Here is an 11465-nt window from a genome sequence, read left to right as displayed (position 1 = left end):
AGCAGTCAGCTAGCCACTGCTAGCGGTCATCAGCTAACCTTTAGCCTGGACAACTCCTGCCAGTCTGCACAGCGTGATTCAACCCAGAGCATACTGGACTCTTTTTTCCCACATCTCCGGAATCCTACCTCAAGCTCTGAACCTTTTCACCTGGATCATCGGAGCTAGCTAGCTGCTATCCGAGTGAATACTTCTGGCCAACGTCTCTGTCTGGAGCTAGCCTATGCTAGGCCCATCTCCCGGCTAGCTGAAGAGGTCCATCAGCCACTCCTTGGGCTACAATACCAATTGGTATTGCCAATTGGCCTGGATCCATTTTAATGCCGATACAGAGCCCCGCCGATCCTTCACGACTGGTCTACCAACGTAATCCGTCCAAGGGGGTTTTCAGCAGGCTCCTCCATAGCGACGTCCCCTAAATGTCCATCTGCTAGCCTGCTAGCCCCGGCCCACTAGCTGTCTGAATCGCTGTGTCTTCAGCCCGCCTACCTACTCACTAGACCACATGATCACTCGGCTATGCATGCCTCTCCCTAATGTCAATATGCCTTGTCCATTGTTGTTTTGATTAGTGATTATTATCTTATTTCACTGTAGAGCCTCCAGCCCTGCTCAATATGCCTTAGCTAACCCTTTTTTCCACCTCCTACACATGCGGTGACCTCATCTGGTTTAAATAGTGTCTCTAGAGACAATACCTCTCTCAACGTCATTCAATGCCAAGGTTTACCTCCACTGTATTCACATCCCACCATACCCTTGTCTGTACATTATGCCTTAAATCTACTCTTTCGTGCCCAGAAACATGCTCCTTTTACTCTCTGTTCCGAACGCACTAGACGACCAGTTCTTATAGCCTTTAGCCGTACCTTTATCCTACTCCTCCTGTGTTCCTCTGGTGATGTAGAGGTTAATCCAGGCCCTGCAATGCCTAGATCCACTCCCATTACCCAGGAGCTCTCATTTGTTGACTTCTGTAATTGTAAAAGCCTTGGTTTCATGCATGTTACCATTAGAAGCTTCCTCCCTAAGTTTGTTTTATTCACTGCTATAACATACTCTGCCAATCCGGATGTTCAAGCCGTGTCTGAATCCTGACTTAGGAAGGCCACCAAAAACCCTGAAATTTCCATCCCTAACTATAACATTTTCCGGCAAGACAGAGCTGCCAAAGGGGGCGGAGTTGCAATCTACTGCAGAGTTCTGTCATACTATCCAGGTCTGTGCCCAAACAATTTGAGCTTCTACTTTTAAAAATCCACCTTTCCAGAAACAAGTCTCTCACCGTTTGCTGCTTGCTATAGACCACCTTCTACCCCCAGCTGTGCGCAGGACACCATATGTGAATTGATTGCCCCCATCTATCTTCAGAGCTCGTACTGTTAGGTGACCTAAACTGGGACATGCTTAACACTCCGTCCTACAATCTAAGCTAGATGCCCTCAATCTCACACAAATTATCAATGAACCTACCAGTTACAACCCCAAATCTGTAAACACGGGCACCCACATAGATATCATCCTAACCAACCTGCCCTCCAAATACACAAATACACTTCTGCTGTCTTCAACCAGGATCTCAGCGATAACTGCCTCATTGCCTGCGTCCGTAAAGGGTCTGCTGTCAAACGACCACCCCTCATCACTGTCAAACACTCCCTAAAACACCTCAGCGAGCAGGCCTTTCTAATCAACCTGGCCCGGGTATCCTGGAAGGATATTGACCTCATTCCGTCAGTAGAGGATGCTTGGTTATTATTTAAAAGTGCTTTCCTCACCATCTTAAATAAGCATGGCCCATTTAAAAAAATTTAGAACCAAGAACAGATATAGCCCTTGGTTCACTCCAGACCTGACTGCCCTTGACCAGCACAAAAACATCCTGTGGCATACTGCATTAGCATCGAATAGCCCCCACGATATGCAACTTTCAGGGAAGTTAGGAACCAATGTACAAACGCAGTTAGGAAAGCAAAAGCTAGCTTTTTCAAACAGAAATGTGCATCCTGTAGCACATACTCCAAAAAGCTCTGAGACACTGTAAAATCCATGGAGAATAAGAGCACCTCCTCCCAGCTCCCCACTGCAATGAGGCTAGGAAACACTGTCACCGCCAGATAAATCCTCGATAATTGAGAATTTCAATAAGCATTTTTCTACAGCTGGCCATGCTTTCCACCTGGCTACCCCTACCCCGGTCAACAGCCCTGCACCCCCCTCAGCAACTTTCCCAAGCCTCCCCCATTTCTCCTTCACCCAAATCCAGATAGCTGATGTTCTGAAAGAGCTGCAAAATCTGGACCCCTACAAATCAGCCGGGCTAGAAAATTTGGACCCTCTCTTTCTAAAATGATCTGCCGAAATTGTTGCAACCCCTATTACCAGCCTGTTCAACCTCTCTTTTGTATCGTCTGAGATCACTCGCCTGAGATCCCCCTCTTCAAAGGCGGAGACACTCTAGACCCAAACTGCTACAGACCTATATCTATCCTACCCTGCCTTTCTAAGGTCTTCGAAAGCCAAGTTAACAAACAGATCACCAACCATTTTGTATCCCACCGTACCTTCTCCGCTATACACTCTGGTTTCCGAGCTGGTCATGGGTGCACCTCAGCCACGCTCAAGGTCCTAAATGATATCATAACCGCCATCGATAAGAGACAATACTGTGCAGCTGTATTCATCGACCTGCCCAAGGCTTTCGACTATGTCAATCACCACATTCTTATCGGCAGACTCAACAGCCTTGGTTTCTCAAATGACTGTCTTGGCTGGTTCACCAACTACTTCTCAGACCGATTTCAGAGTGTCAAATCGGAGGGCCTGTTGTGTGGACCTCTGGCAGTCTCTAAGGGGGTGCCACAGAGATCAATTCTCGGGCTGACTCTTTTCTCTGTATACATCAACAATGTCGCTCTTGCTGCTGGTGATTCTCTGATCCACCTCTACGCAGACGACACCATTCTGTATACTTCTGGTCCTTCTTTGGTAACTGTGTTAACTAACCTCCAGACGAGCAAACAACTCTCCTTCCGTGGCCTCCAACTGCTCTTAAATACAAGTCAAACTAAATGCATGCTCTTCAACCGATTGTTGCCCGCACCTGCCCGCACGTCTAGCATCACTACTCTGGATGGTGGACAATATGTGGACAACTACAAATACCTAGGTGTCTGGTTTGATCGTAAACTCTCCTTCCAAACTCACATTAAGCTTCTCCAAATCAAAATCAAATCTAGAATCGGCTTCCTATTTCTCAAAACAAAGCATCCTTCACTCATGCTGCCAAACATACCCAATTAAAACTGACTATGCTACCAATCCTGCTACCCACCACTGCGACCTGTATGCACTTGTTGGCTGGCCCTCGCTTCATATTCGTCGCCAAACCCTCTGGCTCCAGGTCATCTATAAGTCTTTGCTAGGTAAAGCCCCACATTATCTTAGCTCACTGGTCACCATAGCTGCACCCACCCGTAGCACGCGCTCCAGCAGGTATATTTCACTGGTCACCCCCAAAGCCAATTCCTCCTTTGGCTGCCTTTCCTTTGAGTTCTCTGCTGCCAATAACTAGAACAAATTGCAAAAATCACTGAAGATGGAGACTCATATCTCCCTCTCTAACTTCAAGCACCAGCTGTCAGAGCAGCTCACAGATCACTGCACCTGTACATAGCACATCTGTAAATTGCCCATCCAACTACCTCATCCCCATACAGTTTTTTTTGTTGCTCCTTTGCACCCCAGTATCTCTACTTGAACATTCATCTTCTGCACATCTATCCCTCCAGTGTTTAATTGCTAAATTGTAATTATTTCACCACTTAATTGCTAAATTGTAATTATTTCCCCACTATGTCCTATTTATTGCCTTACCTCCCTGATCATTCCTTATTTGCACACACTGTATATAGACTTTTCTATTGTGTTATTGACTGTATGTTTGTTAATTCCATGTGTAACTCTGTGTTGTTGTTTGTGTCGCACTGCTTTGCTTAATCTTGGCCAGGTCGCAGTTGTAAAAGAGAACTTGTTCTCAACTGGCCTACCTGGTTAAATATAGGTGAAATAAAAACAATAAAAAACATGCATTATAGTAGCGTCCATTCCCTGTAGGGATCCCTATATGCTCTGGTCTGGTCCTGCCTCTTGCCTCTTTCTGACTGACACTGGCATTTATCAGGGAGGGCAATGCAAATAGTCTGGGTAGCCATTTGATTAGCTGTTCAGGAGTCTTATGGCTCTTGGAGCCTCTTGGACTTTGGCACTCAGGTGTAGTAGCAGAGTGGACAGTCTATGACTAGGGTGGCTGGAGTCTTTGACAATGTTTAGGGCTTTCCTCTTACACCACCTGGTATAGAGGTCCTGGATTGCAGGAAGTTTGGCCCCGGGGATGTAGTGCCTTGCGGTCAGTTGCCATACCAGGCAATGATGCAACCTATCAGGATCCTCTCAATGGTGCAGCTGTAAAACCTTTTGAGGATCTGAGGACCCATGCCATAACTTTTCTGTCTCTTAAGGGGGAATAGGTTTTTTCGTGCCCTCTTCACGACTGTCTTGGTGTGCTTGGACCATGTTTGTTTGTTGGTAATGTGGATAACAAGGAACTTGAAGCTGTCAACCTGCTCCACTATAACCTCGTCGATGAGAATGGGGGTGTGCTCGGTCCTCATTTTCCTGTCGTCCACAATCATCTCCTTTGTCTTGATCACGTTGAGGGTGAGGTTGCTGTCCTTACACCACACGATCAGGTCGCTAACCTCCTCCCTATAGGCTGTCTCATCATTGTCTGTGATTAGGCCGACTGTACCACTGTTGTGTCATCAGAAAACGCAATGATGGTGCCGGAGTCATTCCTGGCCGTGCAGGCATGAGTGAACAGGGAGTACAGGAGGGGACTGAGCATGCACCCCCGAGGGGCCCCCGTGTTGAGGATCAGTGTGGTGGATGTGTTGTTATCTACCCTTACCACCTGGGGACGGCTTGTCAGGAAGTCCAGGATCCAGTTGCAGTGGGAGGTGTTTAGTCCCAGGGTCCTTAGCTTAGTGATGAGCTTTGAGGGCACCATGGTGTTAAACGCTGACCTGTAGTCAATGAATAGCATTCTCATATAGGTGTTCCTTTTGTCCAGGTGAGAAAGGGCAGTGTGGAGTGCAATAGAGATTGCATCATCTGTGGATCTGTTGGTGCGGTATGCAAAATGGAGTGGGTCTAGGTTTTCTGGGATAATGGTGTTGATGTGAGCCATGACCAGCCTTTCAAAGCATTTCATGGCTACAGACGTGAGTGCTACGGGTAGGTAGTCCTTTAGGCAGGTTACCTTAGTGTTCTTGGGCACAGGAACTATGGTGGTCTCCTTGAAACATATTGGTATTACATACTCAGACAGGGAGAGGTTGAAAATGTCAGTGAAGACACTTGCCAGATGGTCAGCGCATGCTCGGAGTACATGTCTGATATTCCGTCTGGCCCTGCGTCGTTGTGAATGTTGACCTGTTTAAAACCTCTTTGGGATAGGCGGGACGCAAATGTCCCAACTGGCCAATTGCCAGGGAAAATGTAGAGCCCAGATTAAAATAAAATATTATAAAATTCAAACTTTCATTAAATCACACATGTAAGATACTCAATTAAAGCTACACTCGTTGTGAATCCTGCCAACATGTCAGATTTTTAAAATGGTTTTCGGCGAAAGCATAAGAAGCTATTATCTGATGATAGCGCCAGCAGTAAACAAAGGGGTTAGCATATTTCAACCCTACAGGCGCTACACAAAACGCTGAAATAAAATATAAAACATGCATTACCTTTGATGAGCTTCTTTTGTTGGCACTCCAATATGTCCCATAAACATCACAATTGGTCCTTTTGTTCGATTAATTCCGTCCTTATATATCCAAAATGTCCATTATAAAGCGTGTTTGATCCAGAAAAAAACAGCTTACAAAAAACGCAACGTCACTCCAAAATATTTCAAAAGTTGCCTATAAACGTTGCCAAAATATTTCAAACTACTTTTGTAATACAACTTTAGGTATTTTTTAAACATTAATAATCAATCAAATTGTAGACAGGGCAATCTGTGTTCAATACAGGAATGAAAACAAACCAGCCCTACTTTTCACGTCTTGCGCAACTCACAAATGTGTTACCCAGTTCCTAGTTGGCCTACTTCTTCATTGCACAAAGGAATAACCTCAACCAAATTCCAAAGACTGGTGACATCGAGTGGAAGCAGTAGGAACTGAAAACAGGTTCCTAAGAAATATCCCTTTGCAATGACAACGTAGGGAACAGAGAGAGGCAAAAAAAAGGCCCCAAGAGGTTAAAGGTCTTACATCTCATGCATGTTTCAGTGTTACTTGCCTCGAAGTGAGCATAGAAGTTATTTAGCTCGTCAGGTAGGCTCGTGTCACTGGGCAGCTCTCGGCTGTGCTTCCCTTTGTAATCTGTAATAGTTTGCCGGCCCTGCCACATCCGACAAGCGTCAGAGCCGGTGTAGTACGATTCGATCTTAGTCCTGTATTGACGCTTTGCCTGTAGGGTCTCGTCTCTCAGTCACTATGCAGGTGCCACCCAAACCACTTTTATGCACACATCAAGATGATAGCAGTGCCATATGTTCCCATCTTTCCTTTTTTAAAAAGGTCCCCCTTCACTTCATCTTCAGGTGCTGTGTGTGGCATAGGGGGAATTATGGCACTTTATCAACACACAGTGCAGATATACAGATGTAGGATCTTAATTTGATCACCCTGTTGCAGGAAAACGATCCTGCAATGCAGGACAATTTAAACTTGTAGTGTATATGAGGTTTCAAAAGGCTCCTGAAGTTTGTCATTTCCACATTTCTGACCCGATTTTCCCTTACAAAAAATGTATCAACCCCTATAAAAATGTCCCTTAATTATAATCCTCATAATAACTCACATTTCCTGTTGCTGCAGGATTATTTTCCTTCTGTGGCAAACTGGCTCAAATTAAGATCCTACATCTGTACAACCATGTCTGTTGGGTGGCGTCTAAATCACCTTCCACTTGACGTCTAATATGGATGGCAAGGGGCTTTCTGTGCATTCTGTAGCATGGTGCTGTGCATTACAATTAACTCTCCTGGGAAGAGAAGCACTTACAGCCTCAATCCTGTTACAGGGAACATGTGTCACATCATAAATCAGAGACCTGTAGAGAGATGACAGAGTGCTATTTACAATGCCCATGCCATTCCCCGCCCAGTTAAACAGACAGCAAGGACCTCTCATGGTGGGGTGGGAACAACGTCCACTGCTTCTGAGATTCAATCCAAAGCCATCCATTGTGTGTGTGTGCAGGTGTGTGCATGTGTGACTACACGTATGTGTGTTGTGTGTGATTCATTTCCATTTGCAACGGAGATTAGATTATAACTCTCGCTGGGATGCAAATTAACTGTAGGGAATCGAGGAGGAGAAGAGAGAGGGAGAGCGAGGGTGTGGGGAGAGAGACAGATAAAGACTGAGAGGGGAAATAGAGAGAGAGGGAGACAGCTGTGATAGAGAGTGAGATAGAAACAGATAACTAATTCACACAGGATTCCCAGTATGTTGCCTGAAGAAGAAAAAGATGCTGGGCAATGTTTATATAATCCCCCATTTATTTGTTTATACTTTTTCATACTGACAAGGACGATGTCGGACAACAATAGAATGTTCATGATTTAATGTGTGCTAAAGCCGGTAAGATGATTTACATTTTATACTGAGCCGTTGACAGGACTTTAAAACATAACACCGCATTCATGACTACCTCGTTTGGTGGATATAAAAGTACAGGCTTTGTTACTGGCAATATCTTTCTGATATAAAGAAAAGGCAGCAAAAAGAAGACGGCATGCCAAAGTTGGCGGGTTTTTGTCTTGGTATGAATGGGATAAGAGACAGAGGCAGCGGTGACAGCAGCTGACCCTGTGGCTTCTGTTTCAGACAACATGTGAGGATTGCCATAACTCGCACACTCAAACACACGCACAAAAGCAAGGAAACACACACACGCAAAGCAAGACAGAAGCCCCGTTTATACCTGGTGCTAACATGCGTGCTGTGTCTGGAAAATGTCCACATTCGATTTCACCCACATTTTCAGACAGGTGTAGACGATTAAAATACGCATTGTGAACTTATTGTGATCCCGATTTCACAAGTGTAAACAGACTAGATCAAGAAAAGATCAGGACGAAGAACGCATGTAAGTGTCAGGTATAAACGGGGCTAAAGAGTCACCCTAGTGTGAACACTGCTTGCTACACTCCTCTCTCTCTTACTCGCTCGCCGCTAGCTCTCTCACTCACTCACGCAGTATCGCTTCATCTCTCTAGCTCTCTCCCTCTCTCTCTCTCTCTCTCTCTCTCTCTCTCTCTCTCTCTCTCTCACACACTCTATCGCTGAGCTCTAACCGGTTGGATACAGTGCAGAGGACTTGAGGAGAGTGCTCTTTTCTTCTTTGGCATTTCCTTCCTGCCTCTCTCCCTCACGCGCTGTTGATTTAGATCATGTCCTTAGGGTGAGGATGTATTTGTGTCAAGCTGCAACAAAGGAAGAGTAAACAAAGAATAAACATTTACTGAACGGAGGAACGGGAAAGACCCTCCTTTATAGGCTCAACAAAGGTGAGTTGAAAAACTGGTCTTATAACTAGTAATTCTCTCTTTCTCTCTTTCTGCTCTGTGTGGACCTCTTCTTTTCACTATAAAAGTGTGTATTTCCATAGTCGTGCAGGAAGACACACATGAGCGTGTATGGTTTTGTGTGATAGTTTATTATAATAATAATATTAATCATATATTCAGATTTAATAGCACTATTCATTATATAAAGAAATCTCAAAGAACTGTAAAGTAAACAACAACAAAAAGCAAGCAATTTAAAAACAACATCATCATGTTGAGTAGCTCTACAGTCAAGAGACTGAAGGATGAGAAAGTTCACACTTACTACGTCAAACGACACACTGTTTTCATCGTTGAGGGATGCCTGCCTCTTTGGTTGTGAGGACTGAGGAGAGAAGTTACACTCTGGGTTGGGTTGTAAACATGGTGTGCTCTTTTATTGTCTGATATCCAGGTGGAGTGTTTTCTCTCTACCATGGTAGCAGAGTGAGCTCAGTGTAAGAAAGGCGAGGGCAGAAAGTTCTGTCTCTCAGCTCTCCCTTTACATGTGAGGCAATTAAGGCAGATTGGCAGTGGCTGTCGGTGGGTAACCTGGAATCAGGCGCGTGGAGGTGCGTTGAGAGGATTTAGAGAGGAGAGGGACAATCCCTTTGTACATCACAAAAAGCCGTCTTCTCACTGACTAATGATTTAGAATTCACTAAAGAAATTAGTTTAAAAAAACGTATGGGCTTTGTTTCCCATTGGGCATACACTGGTTGAATAGATGTTGTTTCCACGTCATTTTAATGAAATTGCATTGAGCCAACGTGGAATAGACGTTGAATTGATGTCTGTGCCCTGTGGGTTGCAAGTTTTTGTTTGAGTAAACGTGGCCAGAGGCATCTTGTGTGTGCGTGTCTGTGCGTGCACGTGTGCATGTCTGTGATTGTGTCTGCGTACAGTGGCCTTTGGAGTATTTTGAGGTAATGTGTCCATTAGGGCTAATGCACACAGTGCTGAGCCTTCACATTTAATGACTGCAAACTGGGAAATGATTCAGGCATGGCACTGAGAGCATGTAGCATATTCCCTCTTGCATTTTAGTTGATGGATGCATTTCAGCATGCTTACAGGATGGCTTTACACAGTAGCTCGCCTGTGGGTCCTTCTCTGAGAACACTGTTCTCTGACGTAGGGAACGTGATTTAGTGAATGGAAAAGTTCATATTAAATGCTCTGAGGGGGTCAGTGTTGTAAGTGATTATGAATTCACTTGTTTTAATTAAACAAGGGAGAGGATATATAGGAACACACACTCGGTTGGAACATGGGGCATTATTTCTCAGTGTAAACCAGTGGCGGTCGTTACCATTTAACCTGTTTAGTATAGATGGCAGTATTTTGATGTTTGGATGAAAAACATACCCAAAAGAAACTGCCTATTTCTCAGGCCCAGAATCTAGAATATGCATATAATTGTCAGATAGAAAACACAAGTTTCCAAAACTGTCAAAATATTGTCTGTGAGTATAACAGAACTGATATTGTAGGCAAAAACCTGAGGAAAATCCAACAAGGAAGTGCCTAGAGAAACGAATCTCCCTGTTGCATTGCATGCCTTCCCTCCATTCAAAGGGATATCAACCATATTCCTTTCTCTATGGCTTCCACATGGTGTGAACAGTCTTTAGACATAGTTTCAGGCTTTTATTCTGAAAAATGAGCGAGAAGGATCACATCGCATCAGTGGAAGGCTGGGTGCCAGCAGAGTTTTGCATGTGCAACAACTTGGAGCACACATTTTCTCTCTCTCTCCTATTGAAAAAGCTACGGTCCGGTTGAAATATTATTGATTATTTATTGTAAAAACAACCTGAGGATTGATTATAAAAAACATTTGACATGTTTAGAACTTTAGGGATACTATTTGGAATTTTCGTCTACCCCGTCGTGACCGCTCGAGCCTGTGGATTTCTGAACAAAACGCGCCAACCAAATGGAGGTATTTTGGATATAAAAATAATCTTTATGGAACAAAATGAACATTTATTGTGTCTCGTGAGTGCAAACATCCGAAGATCATCAAAGGTAAGCGATTCATTTTATTGTTTTTCTGACTTTCGTGACCAATCTACTTTGCTGCTAGCTGTTTGTAATGTTTTGTCTGCTGAAAGATGTCCTAACATAAACACTTGGATAGCTTTTGCTGTTAAGCTTTTTTGAAATTTGACACGCCAGGTGGATTAACAACAAGCTAAGCTGTGTTTTGCTATTTTGCACTTGTGATGTCATGAAAATTAAATATTTTTAGTAATTTCATTTGAATTTTGCGCTCTGCAATTCAGCGGATGTTGATGAAAATTATCCCGCTAATGGGATGGGTGTGCCAAGAAGTTTTTAAGATGAGGGAGGAAGATTTTTTTTTAATGAGCTTTGCCTTATTTCTGTTACAGCATATTGGGTGACTGTCATTCATATTCCATTCACCCAGTTCAATGTAACATCGATAGATTTATGCTACTGCATGATACTCAAATTTCCCCTGTACCCATCATGAGGTTGCTACAACCTAGCCTATGAATTAAAGTTTACATCGCAGGTGCACAGGTCGAGAATTTTGAGTAATCAAGGTGACAGACAGTGACACATTCAATACCGCCTTGCAAACTGTTGCCTGCATCTAGCTGATCTAGGGTGTAATAATTAGTCCAACAGTTGCAAATTAGAGTTTCCATTGGACAAATTCAGGTATGTTTATCCCCGTTTCGTTCCATTTGCTTCCATTTAAACACAGTTTTTCAACAGTATCTGCAGAATGAAAAATAAAATGCAGAATAGG

The 11465-nt window shown here is 43.9% G+C and overlaps 1 protein-coding gene across 2 annotated transcripts in view; it reads left to right on the top strand.

Moving 5' to 3' along the window:
* The first annotated feature begins 7650 nt into the window (after window positions 1-7650).
* Window positions 7651-11465, top strand: part of shisal1a (shisa like 1a) — a 41622-nt gene continuing 37807 nt past the window's right edge. The window contains exon 1 of one of the 2 annotated variants that reach the window (XM_021598942.3): window positions 7651-8644. The gene's annotated coding sequence lies outside the window, so the exon portion shown is untranslated. The remainder of the gene's footprint in view (window positions 8645-11465) is intronic. The other variant, XM_090231292.1, reaches the window with a different exon arrangement.

This window comes from Oncorhynchus mykiss, chromosome 4 (assembly GCF_057628025.1).
Source record: "Oncorhynchus mykiss isolate SJ-2025 chromosome 4, ASM5762802v1, whole genome shotgun sequence".
Taxonomy (NCBI): domain Eukaryota; kingdom Metazoa; phylum Chordata; class Actinopteri; order Salmoniformes; family Salmonidae; genus Oncorhynchus; species Oncorhynchus mykiss.
The sequence above is the reverse complement of the archived record's forward strand: the minus strand, read 5'-3'. Positions and strand labels throughout refer to the sequence as shown.